We start from the raw sequence: 22473 nt of genomic DNA, 5'->3' as shown, positions 1-22473 counted from the left end.
AGGATACCATCATAGGACCTAATCACATCAGACACGCTATCAGAGGCTAGTTCACCTACATATCTACCAATGTGATATATGCCAAACCGAACAGTCTCTACGCAAAAGAATAAATGGACACAAATCTGACATCAGGAATCATAACATTCAAAAACCAATCTCTCTGGTCACTCAATAATACACCTCAAAGTAGCAATTCTGTGAAGCTGCAGAACTGGAATTAATTTGTAAACTAGCTACCATCAGATTAGGCCTGAATAAAGACTGGGAGTGGTTGGGTCATTACAAAACCTAAACTTAATTTCCCCAATACTAATTTCTCCCTACTGTTACTCACACCTTGTCAACTGTCTGTAATGGGCCACTCTCTTACCACTTCAAAAGTTATTTCTCCTCCTTTGGTATCTTGCTGTTAATTGATTTATCTTGTTAGACTGACTTAACATTTGGTAAAGCAACCCACATCCTTTCATGTATTTATACCTGCTCTTGTATCTTTTATTCATACATCTGATGAAGTGGGTTCTAGCCCACAAAAGCTTATGCCCAAATAAATTTGTTAGTCTCTAAGGTGCCACAAAGACTCCTCGTTGTTGTTGTTTTTTTGCTGATACAGACTAACACAGCTACCGCTGAAACTTAAACTCTGGCTTCCTATTCCACGTAGAGGACAACTGGCATTGCCACAAACACATATTTATCACCTTCCCATACCCTTAAACACCTCTCCTACCCAATTACCTGCTCAGAAAATAGCACCTGAGATATTAGTGCATTATTGTTTCCTGAGTGTTTTTTTATCCCTGAGATTCTGAATTTAAAATACTGTATATAAACCTGGGTGGATTTGATTTAAATCACTAGTCAGGAAGACTCGATTTAATCATGGATTTCTACATAAAAGTGCATTCTTGTTGGTTGTTATAACCTTAGTACATATTCCTCACAACTCAGAGATAGATATAGGTTTCATTTTTAGAAGGTACACATTTTTAAAGGGATTTATTTTGAAAACTTTTCGGATTAGTTTTACAGCTATATCAGAAAATGAATGATTGTTTGGTTATTTCATTTACCAAAGGTAATTGAAGCAGATATTTATGAAGTCATTGAGAGGTGAACTATCTCCAATTCAACAGGTTAATCATTATTTGGAGGATTTTCTTGCCATGCTGTATTAGGAGGAGAACATTGCCAGATAGATATTGAAATTGTTTTATTTAACTAAAACAACAAAGTTATGTGTTCTGGATTCTTTTCTTCAACAGCAAACATATAATATTTGAACAAAACAACTATTGGAACTCATTTACAAAAATTACATGAATATATTGTCTCATACTATAGAATTAGAATTTATAATCCTTATTCCATGATGAGATATCTTGAGCGCGGGCCGAAGGACATACTGGCCGCCGCTTCCCGCAGCCCCCATTGGCCTGGAGCGGCGCACTGCAGCCACTAGGAGCTGCGATCGGCCGAACCTGAGGACGCGGCAGGTAAACAAACCTGCCCAGCCCGCCAGGGGCTTTCTCTGAACAAGCGGCGGCCCTAGTTTGAGAACCACTGGTCTAGATGAAACTGCTATAAAGTGGGTACACAACTGGTTAAAAGACCATATTCAAAGAGTAGTTATCAATGGTCTGCTATCACACACCCAGTTTATCTAGTGGGATTGCACAGGGGTCAGTCCTGCGTCTGGTACTATTTAATGTTTTTATTAATGACTTGGATAATGGAATATAGAATATGCTTATTAAATTTGTGGATGATGTCAAGCTGGGAGGGGTTGCGAGCACTGTGGAGGACAGGATTAGAATTCGAAACAATCCTGACAAATTAGAGAATTGGTCTTAAATCATCAATAAGAAAATCAATAAAATATTTCACTTAGGAAGGAAAAATCAAACGTCAGTTATTCCCCTTTCTGTGCTAGTACTGCTCAAAAGGATCTGGGGGGTTATAGCAGATCATACATTGAATATGAGTCAACAATGTGATGCAATTGCAAACAAGGCTAATATTATTCTGTGGTGTATTAACAGGAGTGTTGCATATAAGACACGGGAGGTAATTCTCCTGCTCTGTTTGGCTCTGGAGAGGCCTGAGCTGAAGTACTGTGTCCAATTCTGGTACCACACTTCAGGACATGTGGACAAATTGGAGAGAGTCCAGAGACGAGCAACAAAATTGAGGACAGGTTAAGAAACCCTGACATAAGAGGAAAGGTTAAAAAACTGGGCATGTTTAATCTTGAGGAAAAAAGACTGAGGGGAGTGGGGGAACTGATAAGATTTCAGATATGTTAAGGGCTATTATGAAGAAGATGGGGATCAATTGTTTTCCATGCCCACTGAAGGTAAAACCAGAAGTAATGGGTTTAATCTGCAGCAAGGGAAATTTAGACTAGATATTAGGAAAAATTGTCTAACTATAAGGGTAGTTAAGCTCTGGAACAGGCTTCCAAGTGAGATTGTGGAATCCCCAGCATGGGAGGTTTTTAAAAACGGGTTGGACAAACACCTATCAGCTCTATTTGTGCATGACAGTACCCCCCCAGGGAGCTGAAGAGGTTGGTTTTAAAATGCAAAGACTGCACCTGGCCATATTTTAAAGGGAATATTTTTCTTTAAAGAAACATTGTTTTTTTAGAGCAGCAGGAAGAGCTATAAGAATTGTGAACTACTTGGGGAGTATTAAGGATATAGGGGATATATATGAGACATGGCAGAATTCCAAGTAGCCTTACATGAAGATTGGGGACTATGACACCATCCTTTTTTATTCATGCCTCTTTTTATTGCTTGCTTAGCCTATTGGTGCTTTCCTTTATTACACACATTCTGCTTTTTTCAGAGTGATAGCCGTGTTAGTCTGTATCAGCAAAAACAACAAGGAGTCCTTGTGGCACCTTAGAGATTAATAAATCTGTAAATAATAAATTTATAAATTAACAAATATTAATAAAATTGATATTATTAAATAAATTAACCAATTAATACATTTGTTAGTCTCTAAGGTGCCACAAAGACTGCTTGTTGTTTTTCTTTATTCTGCTTTTTGTGATCTTGTCTTCCATGTTCCTTCTCCTAATAGACCGTCAGTTGACTAGCACTTGTGAAAAATATTAAATCTTTCAAGTACATCCATCCCTGTGATTATCTGTGAGTAACTGAATGATATCACTGAAATTTACATAAGCATAAATTAATTAATGTGGCTCCTAATATCCATTTGCATTAGAGGAAGTATTTGTATTCTGTGGCCGTCCATAGCGGTGGGCTTGACCAGCCATGAGGGATTTTTCAACAATAAATCATTAGAAACCAAACCTGTGACCCTTGGAAAATGAATTTCCCTACTGCAGAGCTGGTCTTAGTTCCCCTCTGCTGCATAAAATGTCAACTAGATAAAGCTAAAATATCTCCTTTGTCTATTTAAAAGTATTCAATCTGCAAAATACAAATAACTAAAATAACAGTATATGTTAGTTCAGCCTATATCTCAGCCTTAAAAAATGGCCTTTTCATGTTTTTAAAAATCTTTAATATTTAGATTCACTGGAGAATTACAGATATTTAATTATTGTTCGATTTTTATGAAATTTAAGCCCTATCCCACTGCAACAAGGCTAATTTATAATTTGATTTAATTTTAATGGTTTTTATTTTATACCTCTAATGTATACAGTGTTTCAATAGTCATATTTTTGGCTTCCCATTAATTTTCATTTTTTCCTGATTGTTTAACTAGGGACAAATATTGGTGATGTTTTTTAAAGGTTCTCAAACTTCTTTAAATGGACTCTAATGTCCTTGATTCACAAGGTGAAATCGTATTGATAGGGTGGGAAGGCCTTGTGCCAAGAAAGTAATATCATGTGGCCCAGGTTGTCCTCTCCTTCTACCTTAAATCTTATCCTGCCGTGATCTACTCTCTTCATTTTGCACAGTTTACTCTTGTCTTGCCTGTTTAAGAGGGCACAAGAATGGCTTTTTCTGTAGGTATCATTAATGCAGCCTACTGAGTTTCCCAGCAATGGGTGTGTTGAAGAATGCATGGACAGTACCCTTCACAAGCAGTGCCTCTACAGCATTGTGATATGACCAGTTTGCATCAGATGAGGGCATTGTAAAAGGTTAAATCCCAAATTTAAATCTTATTTTTGATTTTATATTGGATTTTATCCAATTTATTAAACTGGAAATAACAATTAAAAACTAGATATGAGAATCCTTTTATTTAAACCTTTATGTATTGAACTTTCCTAAATGTCACTTTGGTATGAATTTTTAAATGAGGCCACATGCTGCACATCCCCAATTTGACATTGAGAGCCACTTGAAGTGTGGGGTACTTTGCAGCTAAAAATGCCGAGAGTTGCTGATTGGTAGGAAATATATGTGCTGTAGGATTATGCCATCAGTATTTGCAGGTTATTTATGCATGCCCTCCAATTTGAACTCCTGAGTAACTCGTGCATTATGCATGAGAGGAGCAGATTTGGGGTAGTGTTCAGGTGTTGCATAGGGTTCCCAACTTTGGTTGGACATATTCCTGGCAGTTTCATCAAATGACATAATCTTTAATTAAAGATTGATCTTTAATACCTGGAGACTCCAGGACAATCCTGGAAGGTTGGCAACCCTAGTTGTTAATAGTGATAACTCACCCAAATAAAAGTAGTCAACACATCTGTTTACACCTGCTCATCTCTTGTCTGCTAAGCTTGAATCTGGTGTATGGGTGAGTGTCAAAGAAATGTTAAAGTCAATGGAGCTACTAATTTTGGCAAGGATCACTCATCTGTTCAGTGTTTCCTTTGTTTAAATAAAATATAGATATGGTATAAAATATTATCTTGAATGTTAGGATTGGCTAAACACAGCATCAGTGAGGTTTGTGTGAAGTGTAGTGAATGGCAAATTTTGTCATCTCTTTACAGTTTTAATAGACTTTAAAAAGTCTCTTTGATGGAGAGTAACTTCAGAAGTACAATTAATTTAAAATAGGATACAATGCAACCATAGTTACCTTTTAATATGAAACTTGATTAAAATGGAAGACAGTCACTTGAAACATCTTATGTAGAATCAAATTCCCTGTATTTTGTACTCTTAAACTTGATCAGAAGTCGACATTTACAGGTTATCCTTGGATAATTTATGCCATCTTTGTGCCATACATTAATTTTGAATATATTTGTTGAAAATTTCCTGTAGCATTCATTTGTGGTTGTCAAAGGGGCTTTTATCCTGGGGAAAAAATGGTGCTGGTTTTAATTACTATTCTAAATAGCTGCATAACCACCCTGAACTCTGAATTTACATCATTTTTATGATAGCCACACCATTCCTGGTTTATTGATTTTGTCATTTGCTTCATTACATTTAATGCGAACCTTTTGCACAGAATTATTCTGGTGCTGAGCTGGGCATAGCAGGGTCAGTGCATACTCTCTTAGCCAAAACAGAATAGCAATATAATTTCAGCACAGTCCCCACGAATAATGGGGTTATAAATATTGCCCATCAGCGCTGTCAGAATAAGTACTCTTGTATTTGACCCATCCACTTGAACCAAGTTAAGTGATAGGGCTGTTTGTTTGTTTTTCTCTGCTTCACCCAGGTCCTATAATGCAGTGATTAGTCCAAAAAAAAAAAAAAGGCCAAACCCATGTCTGGCTCAGGTAAGAAAACCAAGGCCTCGTCTACAGTACAGGGGAAATTCAATCTAAACTACGCAAGTTGAGTTACGTGAATAGCGTAACTCAAATTGACGTAGCTTAGATCTACTTACCGCGAGGTCCGTACCACACAGTGTCGATGGGAGAAGCTCTCCCGTTGACTCCCCTTACTCTTCTCGATCCAGTGGAGTACAGGAGTCGATGGGAGAGTGATCTGCGGTTGATTTAGCGGGTCTTCACTAGACCTACTAAATTGACCACCGATGCATCAATCGCCACTCGTAGAGCCCTTGGTAAGTATAGAATTTTAATCTTTTTTTTTTTTTTTTTTTTAATCTCAGAGAGTTGCAGTTTATTGGTTAGAGGATAGGATGAACTCCTTAGTTTTAATACTGGCTCTGATTCTGACTTGCTCTGTGATTTCCTTCTCTGCCCCAGTTTTCCTATCTCTCTATGGATATCATGCCTGTATCACAAGGGAACTATAAAGAAGTACTTAGGTATTACTTAATCAAAGTTTTGAAGAGGGAATGTAATATCTAGATACTGATACTGTGGTCTCTGAGCAGCCAAGTTGTTCCACTGTTTCAACGGTATTAACTTTTGAAATTGAATTTTTCAAATAGTCAGCATCATTCATGCATTTATACCACTTTTTAAGACACAGACCACTTTCTGGGCACTAAAATAATATATTGGAAGACGGCCTTTTTCAGAACAATATGATAATTTAATAATCATTTATCTGAAAATCTGAACGTGCTTTAAAAACATTAATGGATTTAACCTGACAATTTCAAAACAGTGAGCAGTAATATTCAAACATCAAGATGGTAAATGTCTTGCTCAATATCAGAATGAGATCCTCTCTGTCTCTCTTCTGACTCCCATTCCTATGCTTTATCCATAAAACCATAGATTGGTGCCCAAAAGGCAAAGGTTATGCCAGGTCTTCTAGGCCACTTGGAAACCTAAACATAGTTCCAGCACTGTCTGTGAGGAGAGAACCACATATAAAGTGGGTATAGTTTCTTACCCATATTTGTACACAGAAATGAAAATTTAAGTTCTTGATTTCACATCTATCAGCCTACTGTTGCATGGATTTGCCATCCTTTAAGCAAAGAATTCTGTGGGATATGGGGTGGCCATAGGAAAATTGAGCCATTTTCATATGTCTTCAAGACAAGATTGCTATTCCTTGGAATGAAACTATTTTCATAAGAAAAGAAAGTATGAAACTTAAATGCCTTAATCATTCTTGTTAACTTTTGATCATTTATTGCTCTTATATGTACATTGTACTTTATTAATACAACAGGGGACACTGTCCATTTGCTTTTAAAAGCTATAGTACAGCAATGTGGGAGGAGCAGTAACAGATTGCTTCTGATATCAAAGCAAACTCAGGTCCCATAGGCTGTGCAGGGACATTAAAGATCTCGGGAAGTTCTTATAAGAGTGGGTATTGTGCTTGTGTCAGGAATGGTCCGTCTCTAGTTAAATTAAAATGGAGCGACAAAATCTAAGGCAACCACAGCACAAATCCTCTGGCACTTAGATATCAGTGATGTGGTTAATAGAAGTACTGAGGGGTAGGTTAGATAAATGGAAATCTGGAAGCAAGTTGCTGTGAAATAGCTGGGATACAGAGGATAAAAACTCTTCAGTGTTAGACTTGAATATGGCGCAAAAATGTGATATAGCAGCATTCAGGGAGGACACTAGAATGTGCCCTCCTGAGAGCAATAGAAAGAAATTAATTTTACACAGTTTATATCCACAACAAAATGTTCCTCACTTTTTCCCTAGTAAGAGCCTGTGGGACCAAATTTTGCTTTTTTCTCTGCCCCCTTGTAGTCCCATTAACATCAATAGGGATGCATGTGTGTAACAGATGGTAGAATTTGGTCCCTCTGTGAATGTGATCCTTGACCCAGTATTTTGTGATGTCTTTTTTTAATCGGAGAGTCATTTAAATTTGTTTTCCAAGCCACAAACAGTAGTACAATAATTCAATGATAATTTTGAGTTCAAGGTTTGCAGAGTGTGATACTCATTAACTAGAATCTTTAAAAAAAAAATGAGTATCCTAGTGGACAAAGTGAAGTGTTTTTTGTTTTTTACATTTTCATTTTTATTTTTTTAGCACACTAATCTTCTTAAAATGACTTAGGTAACTTACATGTGAAATTTTTGCTCTAAATAGCCAGCCAGTCAAAGCTGAGAATATTAAAGGGTCAAAATGTAATAATACTGTATTGTATTTAATAAACACGTTTTATCACAATATTTACATTTAATTCCCATTTAAGTAGATGGTGAGACTAATGGACAATGCACAAAATGAGGCTAAGACATGGCACATAAAAACATTCCAATACAAATGTGAAGTTTTTATAAGCCATCTCCGTTATAATCCCAGATGTCTGAGAAATGCTTTTAAAACCTTCCTTACAGTTGGGATGACAGTTGCAGGGAGGCCAAGTGATTTGCCCAAGATGATACAATGAGCCAAAGTGGTTTAAGGTTTCAGAGTGGTAGCCGTGTTAGTCTGTATCAGCAAAAACAATGAGGAGTCCTTGTGGCACCCTAGAGACTAACAAATTTATTTGGGCATAAACTTTGGTGAGCTAGAACCCGAGACCTCACACTTGGTAAGGCAACTCCCATCTCTTCATGTATTTATACTTGCTCCTGTATTTTCCATTCCATGCATCCAATGAAGTGAGTTCTAGCCCACGAAAGCTTATGCCCAATAAATTTGTTAGTCTCTAAGGTGCCACAAGGACTCCTCGTTGTTTTTTTAAAGTGGTTTAAAATATAGTTGAACAGACTGCTTTCCAAGCCTTTTCCTTGCTACCACTAACTCACATTGCTTTTTTAAGGGTGTTGCTTATATGTTTTCTCTTGAGTAACCATAGAGCTTAATTAGGTGTTAACCTTCAGGCACTGAAGGGGTTAAGCAGTAAGATTCTGTTGTCAATAATTTAGGCAAGCAGACATTCTGAATTAGATTGGCGAAGATGATAAGGACTGGAGAAATGTACTATCAAGCCAAGATTGTACTGGTATCTTCTTTACATATGTACGAAAGTGTTATTGTTTTAGTAGCAAGACTAAGATAAAAAAGGATTAAAAAACAATTTTGGGTCAGTTCTTGTCTCTGTATATTTTATGAAAGTGCTTTCCCCTTTCATTATGATTCAGACATTTGAAGTTGGGTTATAATAGTCAGCTAAGATTACTGACAGGGCCGTTCTGACCCAAACTGCTACCTGAACCTGTTAGGGAATAGCAGCTAATACAGTACACTCAAACATGTGTTTGTGTTGGACTTCCTATTGATTACTTGGTTGGTGAGGGAAAAGCAGTTGTCTCTTTAATGGATATATTGATGAAGAACATCTTTATAAAGGAATTTGGAAGCAAGAAGGAATGGTTGAAAGTCTTACTTTGCAGATTGAGTTTGACTGTGTGTGCTACATTTCAACTTCTTAGCCGATAACTCCAGTTTCATGAAGCTCTTTGAATAATTAGTTAATGGTTAATAATTAATATGGATGATCAGGTTAGATATATGGCTGTTTACATTTGCCAAATAAAGTTGCCTGAGAGGGCCTGAGGGTTTTACTTTTTAAAATTGCTTCATTAACAAAGTAAAACAGCCACAAATTCCACAGAAAAAAATATTAATTCCTATTATAGAAAGAAATATCTGAATGTAAACCTATATCTTCAATATTTCCTGTTAAAAAAAATATTTAAGTTAAAAATATGTTAGCCACATGTCTCTCAAAAATAGACCACATCTGTCTAAATCTTTATTTGTCACTCAGGAGTAAAATTATTTTATATTTGGAGAGAGTGGGTTTGTTTGCTTTTTTAAAAAAACATTTTATCACCTTCTGTAAGGAATAATTCGTTCACCATCCCCCTAATTAGAAATGCTTCCCCTAGAGATAAACTGAGACTTTCTAACTGTCATATTAGAAGTGTGTCCCTCTGCAAAACAGAGGAATAAACCCACCTGGAACTGACGTATAGTTTGTTTTTGGTAACATATGCAGTCTTTGAGATTATGGTTGCCCCTCTGTATCTAGATTTCTAAACTATGATGTTTCAGATCCAGAGCTGAGATATTCTTTGTGCATCAGCTAATCTCTCAAAAGTAATAGAGATCCAGAAGGAAAGCCGAATGAAGTGTATTAGTATCTGTTTGACTGCTTTAAATCCTACACAAGAACTAGGCTTACATGATGATATCGGGTACCAATACTGCTTCCTGATAATATTACTAATTAGAGATATGTTGATTCAATAAAAACCTTAATACTGTAATATCATGTGTACAATTTTCTCCTTTTATCTTTATAACTGTACTGTACAGTGATGCTTACATTATCAATATGGATCCATTGTATCATCATTTTTAGGTTTTCTGCTTCTCCATTGTAAAATCTCTAGTTTCCTTCACTCTGGATTAACATTTGATATTAGAAAAAAAAATAATTAAAAAAATAATGTAGATATTCTGGAGATGGAATTCCTGAGGTCTTAGAAAACCTCATCCTGCTATCAGCTGGGTATCTGCAAGTTGGACCAATAAATAAAGATTGTGAGAGACTCAAAAACTTTGGTGAAGCAGGTCAGATAAGTACCTACAATAGACATATGCCATTTGATATTTTGAATTAAGTGAAATGGTCAAACAATTTAATTTAGGGGGAAAGAAAGAATATGTGCAAGATTCATCACAAATGTTGTGTGCACTTTTACCACACAGACGTCCTTGTGATAGAGAGATTCAGTAGAGTGCTGCTCACAAGGTCAGTGATCTGCTAACAAAAATTCTGTACCTGTACTGTGATCTTGACATATCAGAGAGAGACAGATTAATATCAAGTAAAAATATTGGTTACAAAATGCTCGTAAAACTAAATCTATGTGGTAGCTTATTTAGTAACTGTTACACAAATGAAATGAATGTTCGCTGAATCCCTAAAGGAGCATTTAGTCTTTGATATTAATCTTTGTACAATTTAATTTAATTTTCAGTGTACATTTCTAAAGCACCCATTGAGTTTCGGTTGTATACAACACATATAAAGCAAGTTAAAATATAAGTAAAATAAAATATATGGCGATATACCTATCTCAGAACTGGAAGGGACCCTGAAAGGTCATTAAATTAGTTAAATTCAGTGGGACCCAAAGATGACCACCAACAACAGAATTACTTCTGACTTATTACAAAAAAAGTTCGTATTTACCAAACCGAAAATTATCTAATTGCCTTTTTTCCCCTTTCTGGGTTTTCTCTTGATTTCCCTTTTTTTTTTTTTAATATTCATTTTTCATCCTACAAAAGAAAGCAACTAGACAATAAAATGCAATTTGGTTTTATCTAGCACCTCTTTTTCACTAAATATCCCACACCTTTTTACAACATGGTTTGCTAGATACAGGTATAGGTATTGCAATAACACCTTAGGTAAAACATGCAGGTATTACACACTCAATAGTACTATACATTCAGCAGTGAACAACAGAATGCTTGCTCTTTTAGAAAAGTGCAATGAGATCTTCAGCTGGGTAGCCAGTTGTCTTCAGTTGTAGTGGAATGTCTTCAATTTCACATCTTATCAGAATGGCGGGGCTTCTAACAGTATTGTATAAATCAAGTCATTTGCCATGTTTGCAAGACATTGGGCATTTCAAAACAACATTGTTCTAAACAACATAAGTTCATGAGGCAAACAAGAGTGTTGGAGTGGCGCGTGTGTGGAGAAGACAAAAATAACAGGGTGTGTGCAATTTTTAGCCAATCACACATCGCTGCCTGCCCAACCATTACCAATGATCCATCTAGCCCAGTATCCTGTCTTCCAACAGTGTCCAATTCCAGTGCTTCTGAGGAAATGAACAAACAGGAATTGCCTGTTGTCCACTCCCAGCTTCTGGCAAACAGAGGCTAGGAACACTCAGAGCTTGGGATTGCATCCATGACCATCCTGGCTAATAGCTGTTGATAGACCTATTCCTCATGAACTTATCTAATTCTTTTTTGAACCCTGTTATAGTTTTGGCCTTTACAACATTTCCTGGCAAAGAGTTCCACAGGTTGACTGTGCATTGTGTGAAGAAGTACTTCCTTTGGTTTGTTTTAAACCTCCTGCCTGTTAATTTCATTGGGTGACCCCTAATTCTTGTGTTATGTGGAGAAGTAAATAACATTTCCTTATTCACTTTTTCCACACCAGTCAAGATTTTATAGCCCTCTATCATATCCCCTCTTAGTCATCTCCTTTCCATGCTGAAGAGCCCCATTCTTTTTAATCTCTCCTCATACTGAAGCTGTTCCATTCCTGTAATCATTTTTGTTGCCCTTCTCTACCTTTTCCAATTCTAATATATGTTTTTTGAGATGGGGTGACCACATCTGCATGCAGCATTCAAGATGTGGGCATACTATGCATTTATATAGAGTCATTATGATATTTTCTATCTTATCTGTTCCTTTCCTAATGGATCCTAACATTCAGTTAGTTTTTTTAACTGCTGCTGCACATTGAGTGGATGTTTTTAGAGAACTATCCATAATGACTCCAAGATGTCTTTCTTGAATGTTAACAGCTAATTTAGGCCCCATCATTTTGTATGTATAGTTGGAATTATGTTTTCCAATGTGCATTACTTTGCATTTATCAACATTGAAGTTCATTTGACATTATTTTGCCCATTCACCCAGTTTTGTGAGATCTCTTGAGTAATTCTGTGTCATCTGCAAAGTTTGCCACTTCACTGTTTACTCCTTTTTTCAAGATAATTTATGAATATGTTGAACAGCACTGGTTCCAGTACAGAACCCTGGGGGACACCACTATCTACCTATCTCTATTTTGAAAACTGCCATTTATTCTTACCCTTTGTTTCCTGTCTTTTAACCAGTTACTGATCCATGAGAGGATCTTCCATCTTGTCCCATGACTGCTTACTTTGCTTAAGAGCCTTTGGTGAGGGACCTAGTATCTGGGACCCAGGGCATTTAAATATGCAAACCCAATTCTTCAGCTCTCTTCATACTGAGACAGACAGACAGACAGAGAAGAGAATAAAGCAATAGAAAAACAGAATACCTTGTGTCCCCATACTCACTCCCTTAGAGCAATCAAGGAGGCTTATTGTGCACTACTTAATTTTTCAATGACCCACAATAAAGCTCATTAGAATAATCTAACCTTAGTGCCTCAAGGGCAGAGTCACTTTTGCCATGTCAACATATTAACAGATAGCTGCATTCTGTAGGTGTTCTGAGCTGGCTCCAGTCATATGCAGCACCTGATCATCTGAACACCTGCCCCCACACCTTTCCTGTAATTGCCCTGTACAGCTCCTTAGGAAAGCCTATGAGGACTAGGCCTACGCTAAGAATGGTCCATACTGGGGAAACCTTGGCTATTACTAGTCATAATAACATGATTTAAGGCTAAAGCATCAGCTTGAAATGTATAGCCTTCACTACAAATGCCACTGTGACTGTCAATTCAAGTCAAATCATTATTAATTGAGCAGTAGTTTTGGGGTATAGAGGAACTGTGTGTAGAAAGGGATGCACTGAGATATTTAAAACTCCCTCCCCCCTCCTTGGCACTGCTGGAACTTAAGAAAAAAATAGAATATTGGTAAACCAGAATCTCTTACTGGAATACTTTTGTTGGCTGCTGATCCCAGTTTGCAACTCAACAAACTATCTAGTGGGCTTATTATACAAAGGTCCAATTTAATAATTCAGTGGCATGTTGCTAAGATGATGTAGTCAATACACTAGTTGTCCCTCATCTTGGATATTCTTCAGTATATTTTCAGTGTAGCATGAATCTTCAGTTTCTAATTTAAAAACCACCCACAAACTTTTCTCCTTTTTTCCCTTTTAAAGTAAAATCTAAATGTCCAGGTGATTTTGGTGCTATAATGTATGGACTAACTCAAAACAATTATTACTTTTGTATTATGTATCCCTCATTTTTAATCTTCTCATTGGTCTTTGGCTCATTTTGTTTTTTCTCAAGTCATCCATAAAAATTAAATGGATATTGACTACAAGGTGGTAGAATGGAATATACCAAAAAGTTCAAGTAATGGAACTGGAGTGACTTGAGTGGACAAATGCCTGGAAATTCAGCAGCAATATTGCCACCTGCTCCATCTTCCTCTTGATTTTTTAGATGAGTGAGTATGGGTGACTGACCCCTGGGGAGCTCACAGGCTATCTTAGTGGTTAGGATCGGTCATATGTCCCATCTTCATCATCGCCACTCCATCCTATCTCCCTTCAAGTCCTCCAGAGAATGCATGCCTTCTTATAGGGTTAGAAACCTGAGTATTCCCTCAAAGACACGTTTTTTAAAAATATATCTGTATTAAAACAATAATGCAAACAATGAAACATGAAACTTATATAATTTCTGCCAAGCACCCTTGTTAAATAATCTTGCTTTGCTACACCATGGCTAGAGATGGACAAAGAACTGACTTCTTGGTTCTCTGACAGTGTGCGGGGGGTTGAAGTTTGGTTCAACAGGAACCAAAAGCTACATTTTTCAGAATTTTTGGTGAATCAAAAAGTTGACCGATGGATTTTGGGTTGAACAATTTTTTTTTTTTACATGAAACGTTTAGTTTCTGGGCATTATTAACCTCTTTTTAATAAAAGCTAAGGAAATGAAGGGCTAGATTCACAAAGCAGGAGGAGGAAGACAAAGCAATCCCGTTATATCCAATAGCCTAGTGTTTAGGGTACACGTCTGGGATGTAGGAAACTCAGGTTTGAATCCCTTCCCTAGAGCAAGGACTTGAACTCAAATCTTCCCACTCCTTAACTAATGCCTTTAACCACCAGACTATTGGCAATTCTGGGTTGTGTGTCTCTCAGACTGTCCTGTTGAAGCCATTCTACTTTGTATAAAATACTGAATAGTCATTGGGCCAGAGAGAGAGAGTGACTGAGAATGATTCTATAACTATAATGGTTAGGGCACTCACATGGGAAAGTTCAAATCCCTTTGTCAATCAATATGTATATAAAGTGGAACGGCTTCAGCAGGAGAGATTGAGAGATCCATCCCAGAATAGCCTATGGACTGGTTGTCAGGGCACTCTCCTTAGAGTGGGAAAGACCTGGTTTAAAATTCCTGCTTCAGAGCAGGGATTTTAACCTTGGTCTCCCTCCCACATTTCAGGTGAGTACCCAAATAACTGGACTATTGGGTCTAAGAGAACCACCACCTCTTCCTCCTCCTGTTTTGTGAATGGAACCTTAGAACCCTTGTGATTCTAGCTCAAAAAGAAAAGTGTGATAATGGGTGTAAAATTGTATCAATTCAGTGAAAGACTGGCAAATTTTTGCTCTCAGGGTAATGCCCTCTTTGATCCAGCTTGCAGTAGAGTCGTTTTCTACACAAAGATATTTCGTTCACATTTACTGAAAGTACAAGACCAAACTGGAACCCAAATAAGTACAAATCCTTTCCCCGGGGTTAAAAAACTATACAACAGATACCTTTTCAAATGATCTAACAATCACTGATTTTATCTTTCTGATTTCCCCTCCTGTTGGGCCTATGGCAGTGAAGAACAACAGATGGTTATCAGTCAGGAGTAACTAGGGCAACCACAAAACCTGCCCCAATTGCTATGGAGACAGCCATTTGTGCATTTGGTATGCACTATTCGTTACATCAGTAAAGGGGGACAGTAAAATAAGGATGTTGTAAATACCATGCAATTGAAATGGGGATGTTGGATGTGGGGGAGAGGAGGAAGGTTTTAATTTTTTAATTGTTATTTAAGTACAGCTTTATATTGATGTGATGTTTATATAAAATGCAGCTTGCCCCCAAAATAACAAAGCCAGGTCATTTTATATACAGAGAGAGCAAATATTGGTAACTTTAAACTTCATAGTCTGCAGAATATATATATATATATTTTAAACCTAATCTGTTACTTAACAACCTTGGTAACACAGAATGGAACTGAGACTTGATCAGACCTGACCAGTTATGCTATGCAAATGAGCTATTTCTGCATAGTGCTTTGACTGTTGCTGTCTCCAAAACCATACTGTCATAAAAAGATGCAATTCTGGAGTAAGGCTCAAAATGTCAGAGCTGGATTACAGACTGATCACTTTAGCTCTTCCCCCTTATAGACTGCTCCAGCATTTTTACCCCATTCAACCTGTATTTTAATGTTAAAAACAATTTATTTAACCTACACGTTTAAAATATTATCAGAGATTTTAATTGTTTTGTTGCAGTTCTTCAAAGATGAGTAAAATTAAGTGTGAAAAATGAAAATTGATTAAAAATAATGTTTTTAAAATTCCCTCTTCTTTTGTTAATACACCTGTTGATTATTGAAACTGAAAGAATTAAAAATTTATACCTCCAGGCCCCCTCTGGGGAGTTTCTTTATGTATGAAACCCCTCTAAGCTCCCAATCCTTCAATTCTTAGGCATGTGATAAATTTTACTTATGTGTGTTGGGCCAGTTTTCTTCAAATTATTCATGTGCTTAAGCATCTGCAGGATCAGACTCTAGATTTGGACAGCAAATGTAGACTAGTCTGTTTCTGGTTCTTATGAACAATCTAAGTGCTGCACTATCGGAGTGCATACACTGCAGGGGAAATACATCCAAACAGTTGTTTCCTCTAGAATTTTAAGAAAAAGTTCCTATGAACACATCTATCAAAATGAGTATATCTTAATTTTTGGTCTAAATTCCTTGGCAGTGCTCTTTTAAAAAAGGGTACAGTCAAAGCACCTTCCCACTAAATATCCATAAAAAATCTCAGTCTAAAATGCATTAAAATATTTTAATGTGAAAATGAATTTGTTGTTGACATTTCCCATTGATGTGTGAAATATTTTTTCATTAGCTAACACATGACATGATTTTGAGATATTAATCTGTCATGTGGATTTGTATTAGTGTGGAGTTCTCTTAAATGAACAATTATTAGGATGTAAAACTATTCTTCCACTTAAGAAACATGTATGCTAAATAGTAATATAAAATACAGGAAATAAAATGTATTAAATGAAAATAACTGCAAAGTATGCCTAATAGTCCTTGTTAAAACAGATTCATCTTTAAATTTTTAACCAGGCTCCAGACCGGGCATACAAAATGAAGACATTAATTAAACTAGTATTCTGTCTGTTCTTTGACTAGATCATTTGGATTCTACAATGTCCTGACTAATATTTTTACATTTAAAAAATATCTTCCTGTACTACAAATAAACAAAATATAGTAAAACAAAGTGAGAATTTAGCTTGTTGTTTCAACATGCTTAGTGCTTGATGGTCTCTTTCTTTCTGTACATAGGCTTGTTAGTTGCACAAAAGGTAGTTAATTCTGTTGCATTTGGTATCTGATTATAGAACAAAGGAACAGTGATATTTGCAGAATAATTACCAAAATGATCAATTTAGATTTTTGAATATTAAAGAATTTTTAATGGCAAAAGGAAATCAACATTTTGAAATCCTATTCTTTCTTAGAATGAAATTTGAAATTTAACTCTTACCTTATGGTAGATAATATGCAAATCCAAATATATGAGCCAAAGTGTTGCAGCATCATGGGAATTTGGTGCTAAAACTTAGCTCCATCTCTTGGATTAAATAACAGTTCAAATATAAGGATTTAATAGTTATAGGGGTGCAGCATTTTTTCTCAATTTTAACGAAAGATGTTTTATCTTAATTTTGTATTATAAAACGCCAGTTTTAAAGACCAATAATTATCCATCAGTCACATAATTTCTTGGTCAATTATAATTTATATTTTCTATGCTTCTTATTGAAAACACTGAATAGTAAATGGGTGACATGAAATTATACTATACATAACACCATATTATTATACATATACATGGTGTATCTTAGGTATAGTTAATCCTGCCTCAATACAGAGGGTTAGACTAGTTGTCCCCTTCTTGCCCTATAGTTCTATGATTTTTTTTATATCTGCAAGAGCAGATTTATTTTAAAAAGAAATATTTCATTTCTTCAGTCAACAATTTACAAACTTCAAGTGTTCCTGTCTCAAACGTTACCTTTATCTTAAGTAGCTAATACATCTTTTTCCTTGATATCCAATTTTATTCTTTTTTTTCTGACTTCTTTTGTTATATATCTGTAGCTGTTGTTATTGTCTAGTAGGAGCTAATTGCCTGTCATAGAAGTTTCAGTTCCCTGAAGCCTCTTGGGTGAAGTCAGAGCAGCTATTTAATCACACATATGTTGCAGGGTTTCCCATGTTTGCTGACGTCAAAGCAAGAGACACTTCTGACAAAAGCCATGGACCCAAGTCCAGGCTCTAATGTATGAAATTATTCATGAGGGGTTTACCATTTAAACCTACACAAATACTTTAATTCCTGTTAATGTTAGGGATCCATCTTAACCTGACAGAAGCCCAGAGGTTCAAAATTAAATCTGGCACTCCTTCCTCGATATCCCCCCACCCCACCACCACCTTTGTTTCTAGTTATCACAGTCTACATGATGCATATTGTAAGTCTGCCTGCTGTTCAGAGGCTCCAGTAATACCCCAGGAGCGACTGCCTGAGCAGAAAGATGCAGTTTGTTTCCTCTGTTATTTTCTTTTGTAGTTCAAATTGTTAATTTTATCCAAACACATTCCTTATTATTGATCATAAGAATACATTGTATCTGTCCGTCTGTGTGGAAGAAAGACAGGAGATCATGGATGTCGTTTAATTAACTGCAACTTTATTCACTTATAATATCCAGGGGTACAAGACAACATATTGTACAGCTCAGGAAAAAGGGGGTCAGCTTCCCACTGACAAGAGGTAGGAGCCCCAAACCCTCTTCCTTAACCCCTTCAAGGGGGACAGGAAAAGGAGGGGGTTGGCTCCCTGCTGATGAGATGTAGGAGCCCCAACCCCCCCCTTACTTAACTTCCTTAAGGAATGCTTTCCTCTAAATCCTTTCCCAATCCATTTTGTCCAGTAACTGTATCCCTTCTATACCAAGTACGTGCACTGAAAATCCACCACAGGTTTTATGTAGTAAATTGTGACAGTATAACCTAATCCCCTTACTCCACCCCACAAGGTCGCAGAATAGCTGTGGGGCAGGTGAGAAAAATGAGCTGGCTTCGGCCAATCCGGGGGTAAGGGAAAAATTCCTTCTCAGCCCTGTAAAGAATAGGGCAATTAGCATAATTCCCACAGTGGGTCAAAAGAGAACCCATTTGCCAAGTACATGTGTGGGTAGCCCAGTCCTGGTAAAGAGGTTGCTTGGGACATAAATACCCTCCTACTCTTCTAGTCAGCATGAAGGACAATGCAGTGACCTTATCCTAACCTGGCCCCATCTGCTTCCTGCCCTTCCCGTGCATCCCTATGAACTTTCCCATTTCTCCCTACTTGCTATAAGGGAACTCTACAGGGGTAAACCCTCTTTTCTTCCAGCCAGCTATAAAAAGATCCATTTTCATAAAGGTTGCAGTGGGCACATTTTATAGTGCCTTTCATAAGAGGCAATCCAACCACTTTTCAAGTGTTAGGTAAGCCTCAATGCATCCCCATGTGGTCAGTGTTGTATTCATTTCATAGGTGGGGAGAAAGTCAGGTAAAGAGCGACTTTCCAAAGATAACACATCATCTGAGTGGCAGAAGAATACCAGAACCCAGGACTGATGTCCTCCTGTCCTCTGCTCTAATCATCAGAGATGCAGCCTTCCTTAGTTATATTATTTTGGTAATAGCGAGCAGAAAAATCTCTTCAACAAATGTCTGAAAACTGACACACAAAACTGTCTCATAAAACGGATGCCATTTTTTAAACTTACCTGAAAGATAGTAATAGCTGACAAATGAATATGTAGTTCTTTTATGTGCATGTTTGAACACTACATTCAGAGCTAAGTGATAAGTGGAGACAGTTGTGGTACAATGTGTACCTCAGGGAAATGTAGTCCTGCGTCCTCTATTTTTTTCTCTGACTCTTCAGTTTTTCCGTGTATGCTGTAGCTTTTCTCAGATCCTGATTTTTTTTCTTTAAAAGCACAAGTTGTCCATTTTGAGTATCACAGCATATGATTTGTTTCCCCAATCTTGCAAACAAGCACACGATTAAATTTAAGATGATGATTAATCCCATTGTCTTCAGAGTGATAATTTGCATGCTTAAAATTAAACCCATGCATAAGTGTTTGCAGAAATGGGGCCTTAATCATTTACAGAACTAAGACTAAAACTCAGGTGACACTGGCCCCCTGTTGCGTTCCCTAAATGCTTAACCTGGCTGTCTTTCAGACATCTTGCTCCTATAGCTTGTTTGTTAGGAAGCTGAAATTAGTCCTAAAAGGCAGGTGTAACTAATGCAAAATGAGATCCATCTAGAAAGCTTAATAATTTGGGGCCCAATCCTATGAATATACTAGCTCTGCAAAGCATGTAGTGCTTACCTTATTGCTGTGAATGGTCCCGTTGATTAATAGACCCCCTCAGGCATTAAGCTTGGTAGTTACTGTTGGCAGTATTGGGCCCACAGAGAGCTATATATGATTTATTAAATACATTTTACCATAAAATCCAAGCAACAGAACAGCATTCTTAAAAAAAAAAAATACGCTCTTTTCGTAGACTTATATGACTGACAGAAGGCTTTCTGATGTTGAATACATATATTAATCACTCTGGGCTTATTTACTTAGATCTTAGCATATTTGGCAGTAAAGTAGATAACATCCCGTACCTCAAATTAAAACTAGACAACACAACCTAATGAGTTTGAAAAGAAAGAAATAGGTGGTACCTGTGTTCACCTAATCGCTGGCTCTTGCTTTTTCTTTAACATGATTTTTCTTTAACATCAAATGCAAAGCACATGTGAATTAGATGAATAATGTACCTGAGGAAGCAAGTTGCAATATAAAGTTCTTAAACACACACACAAGAGATATCATGTGTTTTACTCCATTTTTAATGCTTGTTACAGCAATCCTGACACCTAAATTATCACTTAGACACCGTTCTAGTAAAGTGACAAATGTTAACATTTCAGAAACCACCAGTAAATAAAGATCCAAAAAGTAGCCCCTTAGCAACTCCTTCCTTCTACCCCCAAAAGATGCAGAAGTGTGTGTGTGTGTGTGTGAGAGAGAGAGAGAGAGATCCCCTTTAGATTATGTTACATCTTTTGTTTCAGCATAGGGATGCTGCTCAAAAATTTGCCAAATTCAGCATGTTTGGTTAAGGTATGAGAACTATGAGAAACTTAAACTGGGTTTATGCTTGTAAGCTGTTTGGTAGCCAAGATAAACAGTATGATATTTCTTACACTTTGAATCATAAAAAGCTTGGCGTTTACTGAGCCTGGTCCATTACGATAGGACCACATCAGCTTGGGTAAATGACACTTGGGGTTTAGATATATACATACTCAACATAATGTATATCAGTAGGCTCAATTTGTACCTATATGGTGGTTCATGAAGAAGTTCCAAATGAATGCTACAGTCATTTAAAACTTTAAATTAACACATGCTTTCTACCTAAAAAGATGCTAACTATCTTTTATTGTATTATAGTTATTATTGTGTCTAGTTGATGGTCTATTTCTACTTTCACTGAAAGGTTGCTGGGGCAATGCATGGTTTCTTAAATGTCTGTACAGTGCAGAGCACAGAGGATGATGATTTTTCTACCACACCACATGATCATATCTGTACTGGTGCAAGTGTGTATATGTACACTGTGTATACAATAGTTATAATAATTTTGTTTAATATTCAGTTGCACCTATAACCCCCAAAAGATCATAGCACCGTTGTGCTAGATACTATACAGACATGCAGAACAGACAGTCCCGCCAACCTTGTAGTCTAGACAAAGGACCACATAGAACAAGGGGTGTATATTCACATCTTTTGCAATGTCTGTATTGTATTTAAATGTATGTATAGCTTATACAGTATCATATAATACAGATTTTTTTTTACAGAGTGTAATGTAAATTATCAGATACATAGGGACTAAAATCCTTAAATTGTACATTTTGATTCAAGCACTGGGAGCATAAAAAAATAATTTTCTAGTTGAAATGCACACGTATACATATGTACCCATATGTTCCCAAATACTGTAAAATATATTTAAACATGCATATCTGGGTAAAATAAATGTGAAAAATCAATCTTAGGTGTATTAAATTACACTTGTTTCATAGCAAAGTACTACATTATTAAGACTGTAATTGTGGGGGGGGGGGTGCGTGCACACAATTTCTTGAATATTTTCTATCAATGGATTTCTCTCACTGATACAGTTAGGCACAACCTGTATTTAGTGAAAAATCTTTCAATAGAATGGCCAACCAGATGGGACCAGTAACAATAGAGAGAAGCCTCAAACACCACAGACATTTGGTGCTTAGAATAATAAAAAGACTATAAAATTAGATTAGTTGAGTCTAATTTGGAATTGGTATATTCCCCACGCACTCTTGCAGCTCTTGGGCAGATAAAGCCTTGAGATTTAGTACTTTCAAGACAGAGGACTGCAACTTCCAGTAAAAGAAAAAAAGGCATTCTGGGAGGTCGCAGAGGGCAGTGCAGTGACCTCCAATGATTTACAGGCCTTTAGCTTAATGAAATTGTTTCAGTGACATGACGGTAAAAGCTCATAATGGATTGGATGCCCTAATGTAATGAAATTACTCCCTTCTGCCTTAAAAAAA

The 22473-nt window shown here is 36.7% G+C and overlaps 1 protein-coding gene across 1 annotated transcript in view; it reads left to right on the top strand.

Annotated features, from left to right (window-relative positions):
- The window catches only part of SLIT3 (slit guidance ligand 3), a 780962-nt gene that overhangs the window by 439645 nt on the left and 318844 nt on the right, over window positions 1–22473 (top strand). The window lies entirely within an intron of this gene.

This window comes from Trachemys scripta, chromosome 8 (assembly GCF_013100865.1).
Source record: "Trachemys scripta elegans isolate TJP31775 chromosome 8, CAS_Tse_1.0, whole genome shotgun sequence".
Lineage (NCBI taxonomy): Eukaryota > Metazoa > Chordata > Testudines > Emydidae > Trachemys > Trachemys scripta.
The sequence above is the reverse complement of the archived record's forward strand: the minus strand, read 5'-3'. Positions and strand labels throughout refer to the sequence as shown.